The sequence below is a fragment of the Chelonia mydas genome, chromosome 12 (genome assembly GCF_015237465.2).
Source record: "Chelonia mydas isolate rCheMyd1 chromosome 12, rCheMyd1.pri.v2, whole genome shotgun sequence".
NCBI classification, from domain to species: domain Eukaryota; kingdom Metazoa; phylum Chordata; order Testudines; family Cheloniidae; genus Chelonia; species Chelonia mydas.
This window is the reverse complement of record NC_051252.2, coordinates 2,315,871-2,339,726: the sequence shown is the minus strand read 5'-3', so window position 1 is coordinate 2,339,726 and position 23,856 is coordinate 2,315,871.

Genomic DNA, 23,856 nt, shown 5'->3' with positions numbered 1-23,856 from the left:
TTGTGAGTTGGAGTTTTCTCTACCTAAAGACAGGGTAGTTAACCTCCTGCAGGGAAATTCACAAGTCTTCACAGACCTGAAGTTGTTTTTTACCTAAGAGCAACTAGAGGGGTTTTCTATCTATTTGCCTGGAGACAAAGGTGTTAGTTTGGGGGGGGGGGTTAGGATTTTGATTTTTTGAACAAGAAGCACAGATCTTAAAAAGGAATTTTTTTTCCCTTTGGGCTGCTGAAAAGCAGGTTTTTGGCTGAAAGCAGTTAGAGGTTTTTTTTTTTTCTCTGCTTTGGGGCCAGAGCAGAGACAAAGGGAATTGTCTTTTGTGAGCTGGAGTTTTCTCTACCTAAACGCAGGGTAGTTAACCTCCTGCAGGGAAATTCACCAGTCTTCACAGACCTGAAGAAGTTTTTTTTCTACCTAAGAGCAACTAGAGAGGTTTTCTGCCTATTTGCCTGGAGACAAAGATGTTAGGGGTTTGTTTGTTTGTTTGGGGTTTTTTTGGTTTTGTTTTGCTTTTTAAGATTTTTCTGTAGGCTGACAATCACTATCAGAGAATACAGATATCATATTACAGCACAGCAAAATTTTACAAGCCAAGTTTTTGTTTGTTTGTTTGTTTGTTTTATTTCTAACTCTCAGGTGTAAAGTTAGTTAAAAACAGAGAGGCAAAGATGACAGAAACCAAGACACAACACAAATTGGAGTTAGCCAGACTGGAGGCAGTGAAAGAGGCAGAAAAAGCCCTAGAAGCTGCCCACAGGAGAGAAATGGAGGCAAGGGACAAAGAAATGGAGGCAGCGAAAGAGGCAGAAAAAAACCAAGAGGCTGCCCACAGGAGAGCTATGGAGGCAGAAAAAACCAAGAGGCTGCCCACAGGAGAGCTATGGAGGCAGAAAAGAACCAAGAGGCTGCCCACAGGAGAGCTATGCAGGCAAGGGCCAAAGAACTGGAGGAGAAGGAAAAAGAGAGGAAGCATGTGGAGGAGGAGAAGGAAAAAGTGAGGAAGCATGCACTGGAGATGGAGAAGGCAAAGGCTCAGTAGAATATACCAACAAACCCTAGCAATCCTTCTCCAGGTACCACTTTCCATCCCAGAAAGTTCCCCACCTACAAGGCAAGCGATGATACCGAGGCCTTCTTAGAAAACTTCGAAAGGGCCTGCCTTGGGTACAGCATCTCTACAGACCAATACAGGGTAGAGCTGAGGCCACAGCTCAGTGGACCCTTAGCTGAGGTGGCGACTGAAATGCCTAAGGAACAAATGAACGAGTACGAACTGTTTAAAACCAAGGTGAAAGTCAGAATAGAGCTAACACCCGAGCATTCCTGTCGGTGGTTCAGAGATGTAAGGTGGAAACCAGACGTGTCATTTACCCGACATGCCTACCACATTGTGAAACATTAGGATGCCTGGATATCAGGAGCAAGTGTTAAATCTCCAGAAGATTTGCCCTTCCTAATGCAAATGGAGCAGTTCTTAGAGGGTGTTCCTGAGGAAATAGAAAGATACATCCTAGATGGGAAGCCCAAAACTGTAATCAAGGTGGGGGAGATTGGAGAGAAATGGGTGGAGGTGGCAGAAAAGAAAAAAACTGGTTGCAGTTGGAGCGGATACCAGAAGGGACAACCTCAGACCACACCCTATGACCGGGGCAGCCCAAGGCCCCACCTACCCCCCAAGGAACACTCCAGCCACCTTATCATCCTGCCACACCATTCTCCAGCAACCCACCTCGCCCCGGTGACCCGTCAGCTGGACGATGTTTTAAATGTAATGAGCTGGGCCATGTACAGGCCAACTGCCCCAAGAACCCCAACAGATTACAGTTCATTGCACCGGAATCACACCAGATGTCCTCAGGCCCAGATACCTCCCAGATACCCTCAGAGCGGAGGGAAACTGTGAGTGTGGGAGGGAAGAAGGTCACCGCGTGGAGGGACACCAGAGCACAAGTGTCGGCTATCCATGCTTCCTTAGTGGACCCGAATTTAATCAACCCAGAGATCCAAGTGACGATTCAGCCCTTCAAGTTAAACTCTTTCAATTTGCCTACAGCCAAGTTACCTGTCCAGTACAAGGGCTGGTCAGGAACATGGATTTTTGAAGTCTGTGATGATTATCCCATCCCCATGCTGTTGAGGGAAGACTTGGCCAATCATGTAAAGCTAGTCAAGAGGATGGGAATGGTCACCCGCAGCCAGGCTAAACCAGTCGTCACGCCTAGCTCTGTTCCGGAAACTTCTACCAGGACCCGGACCCCAGGCCAATGTCTGCAACAGCAGTAGTGGATCCAGTCCCAGAGACCCAGACAGAGCCAGTCCCAGAACCGGAACCAGAGGAACAACTAGCACCAGACCCATTGCCAGCACTGAACCCAGTGCTTGCAACCCCAGCACCAGAGGGTCCCACCGAACCCGCACCGGCAGCAGCAGATAACCCTACACAAGAGGCTCAGGCGGAGCCTGAACCCCAACATAGTGCACCAGTGGAGAACGGTTCACAGTCAATGGAAACAGCCCCATCACCTGCATTGCTTCCAGAGGGACCAAGCATAGGTCCGCAATCCAATGAGGAACTGATGTCTCCAGCATCAAGGGAACAGTTCCAGACCAAACAGGAAGCAGATGAAAGCCTCCAGAGAGCTTGGACGGCGGCACGGAGCAACCCACCACCTCTCAGCTCTTCTAATCGATCCAGATTTGTTGTAGAAAGAGGACTTTTATACAAGAAAACTCTTTCCGGTGGACACCAGGAAGACTGGCATCCTCCGAGACAATTGGTAGTTCCAACTAAGTACCGGACCAACCTCTTGAGCTTAGCCCACGATCATCCTAGTGGCCATGCTGGGGTGAACAGGACCAAAGACCAGTTGGGGAGGTCATTCCACTGGGAGGGAATGGGAGAGGATGTTTCTACCTATGTCCGGTCTTGGGGTTTTCCCACTCTTTGGCATACCTCACAAGACCAGGTCAAAGCCCCTCTCCAGCCACTCCCTATCATTGAAGCTCCATTTCAGCGAGTAGCTGTGGATATTCTGGGTCCTTTTCTGAAAAAGACACCCAGAGGAAAGCAGTACATACTGACTTTCGTGGATTTTGCCACCCAATAGCCAGAAGCAGCAGCTCTAAGCAACACCAGGGCTAAAAGTGTGTGCCAGGCACTAGCAGACATTTTTGCCAGGGTAGGTTTGCCCTCCGACATCCTCACAGATGCAGGGACTAATTTCCTGGCAGGAACTATGGAAAGCCTTTGGGAAGCTCATGGGGTGAATCACTTGGTTGCCACCCCTTACCATCATCAAACAAATAGCCTGGTGGAGAAATTTAATGGAACTTCGGGGGCCATGATACATAAATTCGTAAATGAGCACTCCAATGATTGGGACCTAGTGTTGCAGCAGTTGCTCTTTGCCTACAGAGCTGTACCACATCCTAGTTTAGGGTTTTCACCATTTGAACTTGTATATGGCCGCAAGGTTAAGGGGCTATTACAGTTGGTGAAGCAGCAATGGGAGGGATTTACACCTTCTCCACGAACTAACATTCTCGACTTTGTAACCAACCTACAAAACACCCTCCGAACCTCTCTAGCCCTTGCTAAAGAAAACCTACAGGATGCTCAAAAAGAGCAAAAAGCCTGGTATGATAAACATGCCAGAGAGCGTTCCTTCAAAGTAGGAGAGCAGGTCATGGTCTTAAAGGCGCTCCAGGCCCATAAAATGGAAGCTTCATGGGAAGGGCCATTCACGGAGCAGGAGCACCTGGGAGCTGTTAATTATCTCATAGCATTCCCCACCTCCAACTGAAAGCCTACGGTATACCATATTAATTCTCTAAAGCCCTTTTATTCCAGAGAATTAAAGTTTTGTCAGTTTACAGCCCAGGGAGGAGATGACGCTGAGTTGCCTGAAGGTGTCTACTACAAAGGGAAAAGTGCTGGTGGTGTGGAAGAGGTGAACCTCTCCATGACCCTTGGGCGTATGCAGCGACAGCAGATCCAGGAGCTGTGCACTAGGTACGCGCCAACGTTCTCAGCCACCCCAGGACTGACTGAACGGGCATACCACTCCATTGACACAGGTAATGCTCACCCAATTAAAGTCCAATCTTACCAGGTGTCTCCTCAAGCTAAAACTGCTATAGAATGGGAGATCCAGGATATGTTACAGATGGGTGTAATCCGTCCCTCTGGCAGTGCATGGGCATCTCCAGTGGTTCTAGTTCCCAAACCAGATGGGGAGATATGTTTTTGCATGGACTACCGTAAGCTAAATGCTGTAACTCGCCCAGACAACTATCCAATGCCACGCACAGATGAACTATTAGAGAAACTGGGACGGGCCCAGTTCATCTCTACCTTGGACTTAACTAAGGGGTACTGGCAGGTACCACTAGATGAATCTGCCAAGGAAAGGTCAGCCTTCACCACCCATGTCGGGCTGTATGAATTTAATGTACTCCCTTTCGGGCTGCGGAATGCACCCGCCACCTTCCAAAGACTTGTAGATGGTCTCCTAGCGGGATTAGGAGAATATACAGTCACCTACCTTGACAATGTGGCCATATTTTCGGATTCCTGGGCAGAACACCTGGAACATCTACAAAAAGTCTTTGAGCGCATAAGGGAGGCAGGACTAACTGTAAAGGCTAAGAACTGTCAAATAGGCCTAAACAGAGTGACTTACCTTGGACACCAGGTGAGTCAAGGAACTATCAACCCCCTACAGGCCAAAGTGGATGCTATCCAAAAGCGGCCTGTCCCAAAGTCAAAGAAACAGGTTCAATCCTTCTTAGGCTTGGCCGGATATTACAGATGATTTGTACCGCAATACAGCCAAATCACCGCCTCACTGACAGACCTAACAAAAAAGAAACAGCCAAATGCCGTTCAGTGGACCGAAGAGTGTCAGAAGGCCTTTAACCAGCTTAAAGCGACACTCATGTCTGACCCTGTACTAAGGGCCCCAGACTTTGACAAACCGTTCCTAGTAATAATGCACCACTCCCAATACCTCTGCAAGTGCTGCAAATGTAGCCACGCCAGTGCTCTTGAAGCTGTCAGTGTGGACAGACTGCAGCACTTTCCCTACTGTGTGCTACAAAGGCTGGTTTAACACAAAGCGCTCTGTATCTGCAAGTGTAGCCCCATAGACTAGCTTCCTTATAGCTTTCTTATCTGCAAGAAATTCAACTGACTGGCTTATACAGCTGTTGTTTTTTATGACCATGTCAGTTCATTCATTTCGGTGATGTTGGCCAACCTAATAATTTCAAATTATGATTTGTAAGTAAAGTCTAAATGAGCTCTCCCTGACAGCAGGTGATGAGCTAGGGACTGGGGGGAAAGGCTTCAGGTTGTATTTACATTCACACCTAATCTACCTAGGTATCCAGCAAACAGAGCTGCGTTGCCCAAGTGATCAATTTTGGCTGGGGTTGGATTACAAATCACTTGAATGCGGCGGAGGGTGAGGGTAATGAAATGTTGTTATTCTTATTGTCTGAGTAAAGGGCAGTAGAACTGTCCTTAGCCTGTGCTGATTGAGGGCATCAAGAGAGAGGGTGGGCACAGGTGTTTTGCTTGATGGTCTGCCTGAGTCACAAGTACGATTTGACCTGCCCCTCTCCACTGTATAAAGACAGAGCTAATTAGGCTCCATAGATAGTCTTTTGTTCTGTTAAGTGACCACTGCAGCTGAAATCACTGATAATCTAAGTGCTTAGACCGGCTGTGGGACAGTGTTTCTGTGGCAGAGACGGCCCAGTCTGCACTAGCAGTGAGATTCCACCACTGAGATCTCAGCTGAAATCACTGAGAGCCGGTGGAACTTCAAGAGACCATCTCGCAGAGGTCACAGTGGCAGATGGCAGCACAGGGCCATTGGCAACACAGTGATGGAGTGAACAGCGGCACAACGAACAACAGTGGCCAGAGCGAACAGTGAGCAGCTGGAGGAACGAGCAAGGTGCCTTCTTGCCCCCCACCTGGGAGGTGAACTCCTGTGAAAGCAGCTCTGAACTCTGAGTCTCCACTGACCAAGGACAACACCGGTGAGTGTTAATGAGGCTGTTAAGAATGCTGGAGACACAACACAGTTCATGCAAACACACATGGCTGTGGCATCCTACTTTCTATTTAGGCAAGAGATACCACACGCTACAAACTGGAGGCCAATGTTAAGTGCATTGTCATTTGTTCATCCTGAAGCTGAACGCTGGTTCCGAACAAGACCCAGCAAATGCTCACTGTCTTTCTGCAAGAAACTCCACTGACTGGCTAGATGCATGTGGTGCAACAGTGAAAGACTCAGCAGTTGAAAAAGTGAAGAACTCTCTCACCACAAAAAAAATTTGCATACATGGCTGACGAATGCACCGATGCAAATGGGAATCGAGTATTAAGTCATTGTGTATGTTATCTTGATGTCAGTGGTTGGCCAGTAGATACATTTCTAGATGTTCACGTTATAGAAGACACATCGGCTGCATCTGTGACAACCCACATCTTGGAAGAGTTAAATGCTTGTCAGTTGGACCCCAGACAGATGGCTGCTTGTGCATTTGATGGAGCTGCAAACTTCTCTAGAACTCAAAGTAGTGGTCTGCGGACCGGTGCCGGTCCGCGAGCAATCGGCTGCAGGCCTGTGCGCACATTGGGGAAAAAAACTGCCAGTCCCCCACATCAGATGTCTTCCAGAGCAGTGCTTCTCAAGCTATGATGGAGTACAAGCTTTGCAAAGAGAAAAGTGTAATCCTACTGTTTCCTACACACACTGCAGAGCCCATCTACTCCAACTAGCACTAGTACGAGCTGTAGACTCTTCAAAAGACATTAAAAACCTATAAATTATGTCTTCATTATATTCTTTTTTGAATAATGAAGGCATTTATATTGAATCTTTAAGTGAAGAGGACAAGAAGTGTTTGTTAAGACAACTGAAAAAGTACACAGACTTGATTCTTAAAAATTGAAAACAGCGACTTCTAGATTCTACTCAACCTCTACGTAGTTTTTACAGATGCCTGTCTTATAAAACACCGACAGTTGAGTGGGGTGAGGCACTACCAGCAATGGGGCTGCCATGTGCTCAGGACAGAATAGAGAATTTGAACACAGAGTGGAATATGATACGACGAATGAATGAAGATTTGACTTCAACTTCTTCTTTATCATCACTGGTGGCTCGATCCAGTTTTTATGCTCTGTTTCCTGGGATGAAAGAAGTAGGAATTCATCTCTTGCTGCTCCCAGTCACAACAACTACAGTTGAACATTCTTTTGCCAGATTGAAGAGAATTTTGTGTTCTAAAAGAAGTCGCCTTCTGCCTGATCATGTGACTGATCTAATGAGCATATCAACTGAAGGAATGGAAGTACCGGGCAGACGAGAAGAGACCAAAGCTAAACGCATTGCATTCAAGAAGTTCATTAACAGAGTTGTGCAAAACTATAACAAGAAACCAAGAAGGATGTAGATGTAGTGCTTCACAGAAAGCTTGAGTAGCCAACTTTAATTTGTGTGATGATTTTAAAATCTAATAAAATGTTCATGAAACATTTTTCAGTTTTTACTATGGTGCCACACAGCCCACCTTCACCCTCACGGTCTCACCCCCTCATTGGTTCTGACCACCGCCCCGTAAATTTGTACACCCCCTCCTCCCCCATTTCAATTCCTGGGGAAAACACTGATTATCACACATGTAAAAACTCCCATTTTCTAAATACCTTCAGGTCTTAGGACCATAATGCAAGTACATGTAGAATGCAGAGGTATCCTTCGGTGGTCTGGGGGAATTCTTAGACTGTTTTTGCAATCACACAGGGGAGTATCCTGTCTGCTCAACAGCTCATATCGGACCCCTGTCCCTTTGGCGGCTCATAAATTAGGGAAGATTTTCACTCGCTCACACCCCAGGAAAGGGTCTACTGGGTTACAGGTTTCACCAACTAGCGGCTTAAGTCCGGACCTGGTCAGCGGCTCATAAGTATAGAAAAATTCTCCGCTGGGTCACAAGGTTCGGCTGACCCCCCCTTCCTTTTAGAATGTCCACATGGGGTAGCCCTGGGGCAGCTGGAGACAGCTTAAGTCTTAGGCCTGGTCAGCGGCTTATACCGCCTTTCATTCATATATATATATATATATCACATATACATACACACACACACACACATTCCCCATATCCTGATACATCTTATTTAAAAATAACCTTCATTCTTTATACAACATTTCCCTGACTTGAGGTGGCCAAAACCCCACAGCACCGACGCATTAACCTTCTTGAGTGCGACAAGACTACTCCTCAGTACCGCATAGAACTGACCTGATTGAGGGTGGCAAAACTAAACCCTCAGTACCACTTCAAACTACCCTTACTGAGGGCGGCAATGGTTCCTCAGCACCGCTTTGCATCTGATCTTGTTGCTTAATCAATAAGTTCGCATGGCAGAAGCCCCAGAGTGACAGGCGGCCCCACGAGCAGTCCTCCTCTGATACCCCAATAGAGATTTCAAATGTCTCTTACCTCTATTGTGGCCCCATGGGGTTCAAAGGGGAACGGTCCGCAGTAGTTGTCGCTGACTCAGCTGGGCATTGCCATACGAGTCACGGCACCAAATTGTGGAAGAAAAATGCAGTCTTTACTTTGGTTGCATACAATAAAGATTAACAGCCGCATCTTGTTTATATGTATTCCTTTCTGGTCTCTTACTTTTCTCAGCAGCTTCTGCTACAGTTTACGTTCCATTTTTATTTAACACAAGGTCAAAACAGCATCTCTAACAGTTTTTCCACTCGCTTCCCACTCGCCCAGGCCCTGCCTTAAAGTCTCGCGTTATTAGAGTTAGAGTTAGCCTGACTCTTGCTTTATTCCTAAGAACACTAAGAAGTCTGCGTCCAAATCCCCTTTATTCCCTTTTTTACTTCCACAGCAACTATGGCATCATCTAGCTTCCCAATTTGGTGTTTGATAGGCTTTATCGCCTCCAGTCGACCTTCCCATCGTATGGCACTCAGTGGTTTCAGTGTCAGAGAGGATGTTCCCAGATGTTGCTTCAAAATTTGCCATCTATGAGTTGATGCAGAGAAAAATACATAGATGCTTTGAATTACATTAAATACAGGACTATAAGGTGGATAGAAAGTTGGCTAGATTGTCGGGCTCAACGGGTAGTGATCAATGGCTCCATGTCTAGTTGGCAGCTGGTATCAAGTGGAGTGCCCCAAGGGTCGGTCCTGGGGCCGGTTTTGTTCAATATCTTCATCAATGACCGGGAGGATGGCGTGGATTGCACCCTCAGCAAGTTTGCAGATGACACTAAACTGGGAGGAGAGGTAGATACGCTGGAGGGTAGGGATAGGATACAGAGGGACCTAGACAAATTGGAGGATTGGGCCAAAAGAAATCTGATGAGGTTCAACAAGGACAAGTGCAGAGTCCTGCACTTACGACAGAAGAATCCAATGCACCGCTACAAACTAGGGACCGAATGGCTCGGCAGCAGTTCTGCAGAAAAGGACCTAGGGGTTACAGTGGATGAGAAGCTGGATATGAGTCAACAGTGTGCCCTTGTTGCCAAGAAGGCCAATGGCATTTTGGGGTGTATAAGTAGGGGCACTGCCAGCAGATCGAGGGATGTGATCGGTCCTCTCTATTCGACGCTGGTGAGGCCTCATCTGGAGTACTGTGTCCAGTTTTGGGCCCCACACTACAAGAAGGAGGTGGAAAAATTGGAAAGAGTCCAGAGGAGGGCAACAAAAATGATGAGGGGACTGGAACACATGACTTATGAGGAGAGGCTGAGGGAACTGGGGAGGTTTAGTCTACGGAAGAGAAGAATGAAGGGGGATTTGATAGCTGCTTTCAACTATCTGAAAGGGGGTTCCAAAGAGGATGGATCTAGACTGTTCTCAGCGGTAGCCGATGACAGAACAAGGAGTAATGGTCTCAAGTTGCAGTGGGGGAGATTTAGGTTGGATATTAGGAAAAACTTTTTCACTAGGAGGGTGGTGAATCACTGGAATGTGTTACCTAGGGAGCTGGTGGAATCTCCTTCCTTAGAAGATTTTAAGGTCAGGCCTGACAAAGCCCTGGCTGGGATGATTTAATTGGGGATTGGTCCTGCTTTGAGCAGGTGGTTGGACTAGATGACCTCCTGTGGTCCCTTCCAACCCTGATATTCTATGATTCTAATTCAGCAGCCTTCACTAGAAGCTGATGCTGCATCGCTGACCACCAAGTTCAGTGAATGAGAACTGCATGGGACAAAAAAAGCTCGAGGGTTTAACTCTCGGATCCGTGTCTGCACTCCTCTGTTCTTTCCTCTCATGTTGGCACCGTTATCATAGCCCTGACCTCTCAGGTCAGCTATCGCAATTCCCGTATCTTCCAGCTTTTTAAGAAGCACATAGAATCATAGAATATCAGGAAGGAAGGGACCTCAGGAGGTCATCTAGTCCAACCCCCTGCTCAAAGCAGGACCGATCCCCAACTAAATCATCCCAGCCAGGGCTTTGTCAAGCTTGACCTTAAAAACTTCTAGGGAAGGAGATTCCACCACCATCATCAATGTCAATACATTTTAGAAAATGCTCTCTGACAGTCACCATTGCAGGGACATTTTCACTACGTTCTGTTGTTGTTACAAAACGCACCATTAAAGTCATTTGTTCCATATGGCTGCTGTCAGGTGGGCCGTCCAGAATAACAGAGTAATATCGTGCTGACTTCAGATCTGCAACAATCTTCTGTTTGACTTTTGTTGCCAGTAACTGTATGGTCTCATTTTGAATTGTTTTTCCAAGATAGTGGTATGTGTACATTTCTTGGGTGTTGACTCTTCTTAGATGCCCCTGGAGTACAACATGAAACTCAGCCATCAGCTCCACAATTTTAAGGAAGTTTCCATTGTTTATCATATACAGCTGATCTGCAGTGCCACGCAGGGCTAGGGTTTGGGTCGCATGCATTGTCACAATGGCAATGAGCCTTTTCAGAACATTTTGCCAGTAAAGAGACTCTGACGCAATCTTCTCTTGATGCTGATCATCCATGGTGGCCTTTAACCTTAGTCTCATCTCCAGCTCTTTCCACCTGTGGAATGCTCTCTGGTGATTTGCTGCCTTCTCATGGCATGCCAGATTTCTAGCCTGATTTTTCCAGTCCTTTGTTTCTGTAGAACCCAATGTGGCTGGAACATTAGACTGGAAGAGTTTGCAACAAAATCAATATGCAGCATTCTGGGTTTTTGAGCACATAAGCCATGGCCTCTCCACTTTGTCACCATTGGGGATTTCACGCCAGTAACGTGTTGGATGGAAACTTCTATTTTCATTGTCTTTGGGGAACATGAAGTTTTTCACTTGCTGTGGCCCATGCAGTACAAGGAAGTCCCTCAGGCTACTGCTCAAGTGGGTCCACAGTCCTGGATCCTCTGGACTCAAGGAACTAAACTCAGCAGCAGCTGTTTCTTGCACCTCCACCACACTCTTCTCTGATCTGCACTTTTCTTCAGGAATGTGCATGGTTACAGCCACTTGAGATGGAGATATGGATGCTGCAGCAGCTGCCAGGTCACCTGCCCTCTGACTGACTGGAAGATCAGGCATCTCCTCACCACTCACATCCTCACTGGGGCCAGAAGGCTCACCGTGAACATTTGTGTCTATGTATCTCAGGAGAGCTCCTTCCTGCTTAGATAGAAAAGCTTCCTTTGCTTTCTTTCTTTTTCTGAATGCTGCCCCAGAGGGGCGTTTTCTTCTTTCACTCATGGCTGCTGTTCTGTGCCAGCTAGAGTGGCTCTCAACACTCAGTTGAAGGGTAGAAATAAGCAGGCTGGTAGCAGGGCCTGAGTGAGGGAAGATATCAGCGTCTTAGGGCCTAACTGGCTTCTACTACTCCAGTTGACAGCCTGTTCTCCTCAAGTGGGTTCAGGGAAGCAGCAGGACACAGGAAGCTCCCTGAGAAGCTGGGGCTAATCAGTCCAGGCTCCTGGGGGGCTAGAGAGGGACATAAGAGGCTCCTCCTCCTCTCTCTCCCTGCAGCTCCTGCTGCTTTCTGTTATTCCCTCTCCCCTTTTCTCCTGCCTGCCTGTTCTGTCTCTTGTGCCCTCCTTCCTCTAGCCCAGCACTCCCCCATCTCTGTGCATCTTGAGCAGAGAGAATACAGATGCACCAGCAGCAGACACCATTTTCTACACTCTGGGTCCTCGTGGCCCACACACACACACTGGCACCTGAGGTGGGCACCTGGAGTAGTGGTGAAGGAAAGAGATGAGCTCTGCAAAGACATGGGCCAGGTCATCGCTCCCTCTCTCCTCCTCCCCCGCGGCTGGAAGCAACTCCCTTCCCTTCCCTCCTGCACAGTGCTGAAAGGATGCTGCTGGCCACATTCTGCTGTGAACCCTGGCAGAAATCTGGGGCTTGGGGGCACGTGACCCTGCATGACACCCCCCCAATGCATTGTCTCGGAAAGACGTGTCGCCAGGTACCAGGAGAGGCGGGTCCATCCTGGGGGCCCAGCCTGGCATGGAGGGCAAAGAGCACCGGACAAGGAGCATCGGGTAGGTCAGTCACCTCCCCTGTGTGAGAGGTGTATGGGGGTGGGGGTAAGGGTAGGGGTAGGGGTATCTGTGTTTTCCAGTGTGAACCATAAATCTCAAAGATAAGACAGTAAATAAAAAGAATCCAACTATGCAGTATTTCTTTTTAACAGGGGCTCAGTCAACTTGATGTTAATTTGAATGTGTGTACGGCATAGTTCTGACTGATTGCCATTGAACTCGCTTGAATATGAGTAATTTTTCTAGGTGTCCTGTATTCAGCACAGGGAAATATAGTCACCCTGTTCAAAGCAACTGAAGTGAAAAATGTCTATTAATGATACAAAACAAAATGAAATTCATCAGGAGACATAGATATATTCCACGACTGTCACACTAACAACAGCTGCATGCACCAAGGGCCAAATCCACACCCTCCTCTCTGTGTGTGGTGGCTCCCAGGCAATGGAAGGGATGCAGATCTGCTGTACAAGCAATGGAGTCTGGCTGCTGGGGCAACACACAGCGACTGTGTAACTGTGCCAGGGAGCTGTCTGTGCAAAAGCAGGCAGGAGATGGAATGTGAGTGGGACTGAGTGCGGTCTGAGATATTGCTGCTCCATTGATCCTCTTATTCCCCACTCCATAAAGGCCACTCGAGCCACTGCAATCTACAGCAAAGGTCCACATTTATATGAAAGGTCTTGTGCATACATGTAGTTCCATAATTTACATGAATTACTTCTATGAGTAAAGATTTCTCACAAGTAAGGATTTACAGGACTAGGCCCAAAGACAAGTCACATTACTCTGCCTAAATGTCTACAACCTAAATTAAACAAGACAAATATAAAAGAGATGATACAGAGTAAAGCTTCATGCACGGCAGAAAACAGACATCAGATTCCAATGCACAAAGGAACAACAATCCAAGAGAAGAAGGGTATGTGGATCCAAACATCACCCTGCTGAGTTTTACAACCCAGGCATGCATTTTGCTAGCATGGGAGAAGCAGGCAGTGAGGTCATTAGAAGCTCACTGTACACAAAATGAAACTGACTAGTCTCGTTTTGTTGTTCAAGGCCAATGAAGTGCAAAAAGTGAACAGTTTACACAAAGGGTGGACAGTAAAGTGGATCAGTGCAAATGCTATTGGTTTTAATAATCTATAGTGGTTTTGTTAGGAAATTATGTGTTGCTACTGAATGCTTAGGCAGCCTGGCCTTGGAAACATCACTCGCTTGTTTTCACGTACTCACCTGTTGTAATAATACCTAGTCTTGTGTAGCACTTTTCATCAGTAGACATCAAAGTGCTTTACAAAGGGAGGTAAACATCATTTTTCTCATTTTATACATGGGGATACACACAGTGAGGGCCCAGATCCTTGACAGTATTCACACCCCATTTCCACTGAAATCTTTCTGTGGGCTGAAGCCAGTGGCAGAGCTGGGTGGGTCTCAGCCCAGTGCACTATGGCTAGGTCATGTGATACCAACCCACCTCCGGCCAGGCTGGGGTTTTGTGCTTCTAGCACAACTATTCGTCTTAAACCTCGTATTTCCGATTTTAGATCAAATGGTTTAGTCTTATGGGCTTTGGTTTGATGCAATGACAATGCGTGGTTAGTATGAACATGGAAGGTGTTATTATTATTACGTTCTTTACAACAGCAATAACATAACCCTAAACTACACAACAAGAATAAAAGCATTGACATTCCCAATGTAATAATATTATGGGGTTGTTTTATAGCCTTAGTTACATAACACAATGCATTATCATTAGTACATAACGTAGACACTTTATAGGCTGTATAAAAGGCACATTTTTTAATTTGATATATATTTTGAAGCATATGAATTTGACCTTGTAATTCAGAGATTTCCCGGACGTCTGGTAGGAGCGAAAGCAAATTTTGGAACCGGTTAGGTACTAAGGCAGTTTAATTAAAGGTTATCTGAAACCTAAGGGCCAATTGTAGGATTCTATCCGCAGGCAAATAAATAATATGATTGCCTGCCACAGGGGTGAGATTAAAATGTACGTCTTGCAAAGTGGTGTCCTTAACATACATATAACTGTTATTAGCTTGGAAGAGCAGGTGTTTTGTCAGGGTAATTCCTTGTTTCATACCCTTCCAACAAACACTGTTATGAACAGTGACAACTTCCCCTGGCTTTAGTTTTTGTACACACTGAAGCTGTGGGGGGGTTTTAAAGGACAGAGTGTTCATTTACTTCCTATTCCTATTCAAATGTTGGGTGTTATTTCAAAAGCACTGACTATAAATGGGTTAGGCATACCAGGTAGTTAAATTTTCTAAATGTTTTGGTGAATTATTCAATCCCACATGCATCCTCCCCATAGACCCAGCAGGATTCGGTATGTGGGAACCCACATCCCTTTAATCAGTCCGTATGCTTGGAAGGAGCACTGTGAACGTCTGTACCTGCACCCAGAAAATTTCCAAGTACGTTTCCATGGCCACAAATCAGATGATAGAATCACAGAATCATAGAATATCAGGGCTGGAAGGGACCTCAGGAGGTCATCTAGTTCAACCCCCTGCTCAAAGCAGGACCAATCCCCAATTAAATCATCCCAGCCAGGGCTTTGTCAAGCCTCACCTTAAAAAATTCTAAGGAAGGAGATTCCACCACCTCCCTAGGTAACGCATTCCAGTGTTTCACCACCCTCCTAGTGAAAAAGTTTTTCCTAATATCTAACCTAAATCTCCCCCACTGCAACTTGAGACTATTACTCCTTGTTCTGTCATCGGCTACCACTGAGAACAGTCTAGATCCATCCTCTTTGGAACCACCTTTCAGGTAGATGAAAGCAGCTATCAAATCCCCCCTCATTCTTCTCTTCTGCAGACTAAACAATCCCAGCTCCCTCAGCCTCTCCTCATAAGTCATGTGTTCCAGTCCCCTCATCATTTTTGTTGCCCTTCGCTGGACTCTTTCCAATTTTTCCACATCCTTCTTGTAGTGTGGGGCCCAAAACTGGACACAATATTCCAGATGAGGCCTCACCAATGTCGAATAGAGGGGAACGATCACCTCCCTCATCAGGAAGCCAGCTAGGGAGGGCAGTACATTTTGATGTCTGTAAGCACAAAGCCCAGACCCTGGAAGAAATTTAAACCACCACTTAACTTCACAATTCCAAGAACGGTCCCCACAGTTCCCTCCCTGCTAATATACAATACTCTGTTTTCTTCACCAGGGCCAATTTTTAATGTCCTTTGTCGTCAGGAATTCCCGGACCTTGGTGGTTTCAGCAGAGCGAGTGTTCCTTCTTCTCTCTTGGAACAGTCGTGCTAGTAACCTCTCCCCTGCATAATGCTAAACCACATCACCCTGTAATGATTTGGGGTTTTTTAGCAAAATGGTAGTTCTGTCAGTGGACAAGGGAGAAGTTACTAGCACTTTACTTTGTCCTTTTTTCTGCTGTCCAGAAGGAACAGCAGCACCAGAAGGAGAGAGAGACCGATCATCAGTTGGAGAGTTATCTCAAGTTGGAGGGGCCTTTTTGCAGTGAGAAGCATGGGTCTAGGGAGTCAGTCCTTGGCACGTCACAGCAGTATTGGTAGTTAACAGAACTTGGTAAGGGCCTTTCCAGTGCGGGGTCAGGGCGGTCTTTCGCTGATGGACCTTTATGTAGACCCAGTCTTCTGGTTTCAGCGAGTGGCAGAGTTGCTTAGGATCCTTGGGTAGTGCTTTTTTTACCTGTGTCTAAAGAGACCTAACACATTTTATTAGTGCCTGACAATAATTAAGCATTGTGTTATCCATTAAATGCATGTCCATCTGGGCGAGAGTTAGTGGAGGTGCTGCTGGAAGCCGCATTAGGCATGAGGACTGAGTGCAGTCTTTCGATTGGGAGTCACTCTTATATTTATTAATGCTAATGGGAGGGCATCTGGCCACTTTAAGTTTGTTTCAGCACAGATCTTGGCCAGTTTCTTTTTCAAAATCCCATTCTGACGTTTTACTGTCCCGGCAGACTGCGGGTGGTGGGGGTAGTGGAGGTCGTGTTGGATCTGCAAAGCTGTACATAACTCTTTTACAATTTGTCCAGTAAAATGAGTTCTACGATTACTGTTGATACACACTGGTATGCCAAATCAGGGTATAAAATCCTTAAGCAAAAGTTTCACAACAGTTTTGGCATCTGCTCTTTTGCAAGGGAAGGCCTTAACCCAGCTTGAAAAAACATCAACTAAAACTAACACATATTTATAATTACAACATTTAGGCATTTGAATAAAATCAATTTGAATAGTTAAAAAAGGTCTCCAGGGAGGGGATCCACTTTACCAGCAACAGCTTTACCAACATTGTGCTGCTGGCAAATCATACACTGTTGACAGTAGCGGTGTGCTATAGAAGAAAAACCCGGTGCACGCCAGTCCCTTTTAACTGCAGCAACCATCCCCCATTTGCTTACTTGCGCTGCTCCGTGGTACATGGGAGCAAAATAGGGCAAGAGCACCTGACGCGCAACCAGGCGGCCGTTCAGGGAACACCAAAGGTGATCAGGGTGTAAAATGCACCAGCAGCATCCAAGAACATTTTTCAGCCTCTGATGCCGCCTCCTGGATCTTGGCAAGATCTTCAAAGGGAAACTAGCCGAGGCTGCTCAATCAAGGCACAAGTGTACGCAGCCTGAGGGCATTTTCACATGTAACTTTATCATGAGGGGTCTGGTGAGCTGTACATTTAACAATAGCAACCGCTTTGGGCAATAAAAGGACATCCAAAAGAGCAGATACATACAGACTATTCTTAGGAGAACCAGTGGATGTAAGAAAACCCCTGCACTTTCAAAGTAAACCATAATTATGTACCACTTCAAAGGCATAGCAAGAATTTGTATAAATAGTAACTGTTTGATCCTGAGCTAAAATACAGGCTCGGGTCAAGGCAATAAGCTTAGCAACCTGGGCTGAAAACACAGAAGGAAGGAAGGCACTTTCAATAACAGAATACAAGGAACATACAGCATAACCAGCTACAAATTTACCTTAGAATCTTGCAAGCACAAGCCATCTACAAAATAAATGAGATCAGGATTCTGCAAAGGCATATCCAGAAGATTTTTTTTTTTTTTTTGGACTGGTAAGGAGAGACGTCACAGCTACACAGTCATATGGCTCCCCGTCCTCCGGCCCAGGCAATAGAGAGGCAGGATTTAGAATGGGACAGTGAGCCAAGGTAATATGAGATGAAGACAGCAACACAAGTTCATATTTAGTGAGGCGGGAAGTAGACAGATGTTGTGTCTTAGATTTCAACAGAAGAACTGCCACCCCATGAGGTACAGTGACAGTTAATGGCGATCCTAAGACTATGGATTTAGATAATTGCACAGAAAGGGCAGCTGCAGCTACAACTCGGAGACAGGCAGGAAATCCAGCTGCCCAAGCATCTAGGGTAGTACTGTAATAAGCAAGAGCACAGCGTTTATTTCTGTGTTTTTGCGTTAGTACAGCCAAGGCAAACCCATTACGCTTCTGACAGAAAAGAATGAATGGTTTAGCATAATCGGGAAGCCCAAGGGCCAGGGCACTGGAAAGGGCTTGTTTAATGGCCACAAAGGCTTGTTCAGCCTCTGGGGACCATGGATGCGGCTTGGGGGTGCCTGACTTAATCCGCTCCTGCAATGACTTAATTACTGTCACATAACCCAAAATCCACTGTCTGTAGTACCCAGTTCTACCAAGGAAGGTTTGCATTTGAGAAATAGTGCCAGGCCTAGGCATGTTTAAAATAGCTGTAATGTGAGCATCAGCTAAGTGGCGAGTGCCAGGTGAAATATCATGACCAAGGTAATGAACTTTGGGTTGGCACAGCTGGAGTTTTTTCTGAGATGCCTTGTGACCCTTGGGAGCAAGAGCTGTCAGAAGAACCAAAGTATCAGTTTTACAAGATTAAATGGAAGGGGAGGCCAACAAAAGATTATTCACATATTGTATGAGTACAGATTTTCCTGGAAAGACCACATTGTCCAAATCCTTCTTTAAGATCTGGGAAAACAGGGATGGAGATTCGGTATACCCTCGGGGTAAGCGAGTCTAGGTGTACTGGCGCCCTTTGTAGGTAAAGTCAAACAAATATTGGCTATCAGGATGAATGGGAATGGAAAAGAAAGCTGAGCAAAGGTCCACAACAGTAAAGTGAGTGGCTGTGGGGGGAATACAAGAAAGAATAGTAGCTGGATCAGGAACCACTGGAAAAGATGGCAAGACAACAGCATTAACCGTGCGTAGATCTTGAACAAACCGATGGGTGTTTTTCCCTGGTTTATTTACGGGGGAAATAGGTGTATTACAAGAACTAGTAGTAGGAACAATAATACCCTGCTGTAACAAGGAATCCATTACTGGAGCTATTCCCTCCTCTGTTTCAGGGCGCAGTGGGTATTGTGATACCCTTGGAAGTGATTTAGAAGGATGAACAAAAATCTCAACTGGTTAGGCTGTTTGGATCTGCCCCACTTCGTTCGCATGCCGAGACCAAAGATAAGAGGGCACTTGTGACAATAAGTGAACAAGATCAGGGCTGAGAGCGGCACGTGGTCAGGCTGACTCTGTTGTGTGAAAAGAAAAGGAGGACTTGTGGCACCTTAGAGACTAACAAATTTATCTGAGCATAAGCTTTCGTGAGCTACAGCTCACTTCATCGGATGCCCCTACTCTACTTGCGCTACACTGATGACATCTTCATCATCTGGACCCATGGAAAAGAAGCCCTTGAGGAACTCCACCATGATTTTAACAATTTCCATCCCACCATCAACCTCAGCCTGGACCAGTCCACACAAGAGATCCACTTCCTGGACACTACCGTGCTAATAAGCAATGGTCATATAGACACCACCCTATACCGGAAACCTACTGACCGCTATGCCTACCTACATGCCTCCAGCTTTCACCCTGACCACACCACATGATCCATTGTCTACAGCCAAGCTCTACGATACAACCACATTTGCTCCAACCCCTCAGACAGAGACAAGAGCTCTATCAAGCATTCTTACAACTACAATACCCACCTGCTGAAGTGAAGAAACAGACTGACAGAGCCAGAAGAGTACCCAGAAGTCACCTACTACAGGACAGGCCCAACAAAGGAAATAACAGAACGCCACTAGCCATCACCTTCAGCCCCCAACTAAAACCTCTCCAACGCATCATCAAGGATCTACAACCTATCCTGAAGGTCGACCCATCACTCTCACAGATCTTGGGAGACAGGCCAGTCCTTGCTTACAGACAGCCCGCCAACCTGAAGCAAATACTCACCAGCAATCACATACCACACCACAGAACCACTAACCCAGGAACCTATCCTTGCAACAAAGCCCATTGCCAACTGTGTCCACATATCTATTCAGGGGACACCATCATAGGGCCTAATCACATCAGCCACACTATCAGAGGCTCGTTCATCTGCACATCTACCAGTGTGATATATGCCATCATATGCCATCAATGCCCCTCTGCCATGTACACTGGCCAAACTGGACAGTCTCTACGTAAAAGAATAAATGGACACAAATCAGACGTCAAGAATTATAACATTCAAAAACCAGTCAGAGAACACTTCAGTGTCTTTGGTCACTCGATTACAGACCTAAAAGTGGTAATTCTTCAACAAAAAAACCTTCAAAAACAGACTCCTTGAATAAAGACTGGGAGTGGATGGGTCATTACACAAAGTAAAACTATTTCCCCATGTTTATTCCCCCGCCCCCCCGCTGTTCCTCACACATTCTTGTCAACTGCTGGAAATGGCCCACCTTGATTATCACTACAAAAGGTTCCCCCCGCCCCGCCCACTCTCCTGCTGGTAATAGCTCACCTTACCTGATCACTCCCGTTACAGTGTGTATGGTAACACCCATTGTTTCATGTTCTCTGTGTATATAAATCTCCCCACTGTATTTTCTACTGAATGCATCGGATGAAGTGAGCTGTAGCTCACGAAAGCTTATGCTCAAATAAATTTGTTAGTCTCTAACGTGCCACAAGTCCTCCTTTTCTTTTTGCGAATACAGACTAACACGGCTGCTACTCTGAAACCTGTTGTGTGCAGTGTAGCTAGCACCAGATTGGTATTCTCATTAGGACCTTGTAGGAATACGCCATCTGGTGTGCAATAGATAGTACAGCCTAATTTACACAACAGATCCCAGAGTAACAGCCGTGTTAGTCTGTATTCACAAAAAGAAAAGGAGTATTTGTGGCACCTTAGAGACTAACCAATTTATTTGAGCATAAGCTTTCGTGAGCTACAGCTCACTTCATCGGATGCATACTGTGGAAAGTACAGATGAAGTGAGTTGTAGCTCACGAAAGCTTATGCTCAAATAAATTGGTTAGTCTCTAAGGTGCCACAAGTACTCCTTTTCTTTTTACAACAGATCCCGTTCCAACAAATTAAAAGGAGAGGATGGCCTGAATAAAAAGGCATCTTGATCAGAAATGGGTCCCAGGAAAACAGAACCGGGTTTTGTGACAGGATGTGGAACAGGTTGGTTTGAAATACCAATGGCATTAATATGACAAGGGAACAGAGGGAAATTCTAAAGATCTTAAGGCCGATTTGCTAGCTTCCGTGTCCACAAGATAAGCAACAGATTGTCCTGCAATTTCACAATTTACATATGGGCCTTTTTGATTAATAGGAATGAAAGGATTCATGATGCAGTTACGTTCCCTCAGGCTGTTCTAATAAGAATTGTTCCGTGGGGGAGAAGGAGCCGCTTCAGTGTTTGGGAAAGGGGGTGGAGGATTTTGAGGTGCTTGGTTTGGGCATTCATTTCTCCAGTGTCCCTCCTGGCCACAAACATGGCCTGCAGTGTTCCCTGTTGAGGCAGGATATGAGGGACCTCTCCCTCTCCCCTGACCTTGTCCTCATTCATCCCTCATTGCCCCGCAGCCTCTATATTGATAAGTTTGCAACTGCAAGGCCAAGAGTTTTGTTTCAGAACTTTCTTTCTTCTGCTCTACGCAAGCTGTACAATGGTTGGCAACTGTCACCAATTCAGAAACAGGTTTAGTTTCTCAGCCAATGCAGACACCCTTAACTGCTGCTGAACCTTTGGTAAGAGTTCTTGAACAAAGGCAGCCCCCACTGCCTCTCTGGCTTGGTGGCAGGCTGGGCAATTCCCAAATGTTGTTCAAATACCTTAGTTAGTCTATTTAGATAATCGGTCGGGGATTTGCCTTTGTTCTGTTTACAGTTATTGATCTTTGTCCAATCCGTTTTCCTAGGGCAGACCTCCGGAATGGCGCTCAAGAGGCGATTTTTAGCCTCAGGGCATCTCCAGATTTGGGGTCAGCACCGGGCCACTGGGCCTGAGCAATTAGTCATTGTTGAACCTTGGCTGGCAGAACTACTCGCAAGAGTTGGTTAACATCTGCCCATGGTCGATTGTAACACTGAATTACTGTCCAGAGCTCCTTTCTAAACTTTTCTGGCTCCTCTCTAACATTAAGAGTAACAAGAAGGGTTTCTTCAGGTATGTTGGCAACAAGAAGAAAGCCAAGGAAAGTGTGGGCCCCTTACTGAATGAGGGAGGCAACCTAGTGACAGAGGATGTGGAAAAAGCTAATGTACTCATTGCTTTCTTTGCCTCTGTCTTCGTGAACAAGGTCAGCTCCCAGACTGCTGCACTGGGCAGCACAGCATGGGGAGGAGGTGACCAGTCCTCTGTGGAGAAAGAAGTGGTTAGGGACTATTTAGAAAAGCTGGACGTGCACAAGTCCATGGGGCCGGATGCGTTGCATCCAAGAGTGCTAAAGGAATTGGCGGCTGTGATTGCAGAGCCATTGGCCATTATCTTTGAAAATTCGTGGCGAATGGGGGAAGTCCCGGATGACTGGAAAAAGGCTAATGTAGTGCCAATCTTTAAAAAAGTGAAGGAGGAGGATCCTGGGAACTACAGGCCAGTCAGCCTCACCTCAGTCCCCGGAAAAATCATGAAGCAGGTCCTCAAGGAATCTATCCTGAAGCACTTACACGAGAGGAAAGTGATCAGGAACAGTCAGCATGGATTCACCAAGGGAAGGTCCATGCCTGACTAATCTAATCGCCTTCTATGATGAGATTACTGGTTCTGTGGATGAAGGGAAAGCAGTGGATGTATTGTTTCTTGACTTTAGCAAAGCTTTCGACACGGTCTCCCACAGTATTCTTGTCAGCAAGTTAAAGAAGTATGGGCTGGATGAATGCACTATAAGGTGGGTAGAAAGTTGGCTAGATTGTCGGGCTCAACGGGTAGTGATCAATGGCTCCATGTCTAGTTGGCAGCCGGTATCAAGTGGAGTGTCCCAAGGGTCGGTCCTGGGGCCAGTTTTGTTCAATATCTTCATAAATGATCTGGAGGATGGTGTGGATTGCACTCTCAGCAAATTTGTGGATGATACTAAACTAGGAAGAGTGGTAGATACGGTGGCAGGTAGGGATAGGATACAGAGGGACCTAGACAAATTGGAGGATTGGGCCAAAAGAAATCTGATGAGATTCAACAAGGAGAAGGGCAGAGTCCTGCACTTAGGACAGAAGAATCCAATGCACTGCTACAGACTAGGGACCGAGTGGCTAGACAGCAGTTCTGCAGAGAAGGACCTAGGGGTGACAGTGGATGAGAAGCTGGATGTGAGTCAGCAGTGTGCCCTCGTTGCCAAGAAGGCCAGTGGCATTTTGGGATGTATAAGTAGGGGCATTGCCAGTAGATCGAGGGAGGTGATCGTTCCCCTCTATTCGACATTGGTGAGGCCTCATCTGGAGTACTGTGTCCAGTTTTGGGCCCCACACTACAAGAAGGATGTAGATAAATTGGAGAGAGTCCAGCGAAGGGCAACAAAAATGATTAGGGGTCTGGAACACATAACTTATGAGGAGAGGCTGAGGGAACTGGGATTGTTTAGTCTGCAGAAGAGAAGAATGAGGGGGGATTTGATAGCTGCTTTCAACTACCTGAGACGTGGTTCCAGAGAGGATGGTTCTAGACTATTCTCAGTGGTAGCGGATGACAGAACAAGGAGTAATGGTCTCAAGTTGCAGTGGGGGAGGTTTAGGTTGGATATTAGGAAAAACTTTTTCACTAGGAGGGTGGTGAAACATTGGAATGCGTTACCTAGGGAGGTGGTAGAATCTCCTTCCTTAGAAGTTTTTAAGGTCAGGCTTGACAAAGCCCTGGCTGGGATGATTTAATTGGGGATTGGTCCTGCTTTGAGCAGGGGGTTGGACTAGATGACCTCCTGAGGTCCCTTCCAACCCTGATATTCTACGATTAGGAA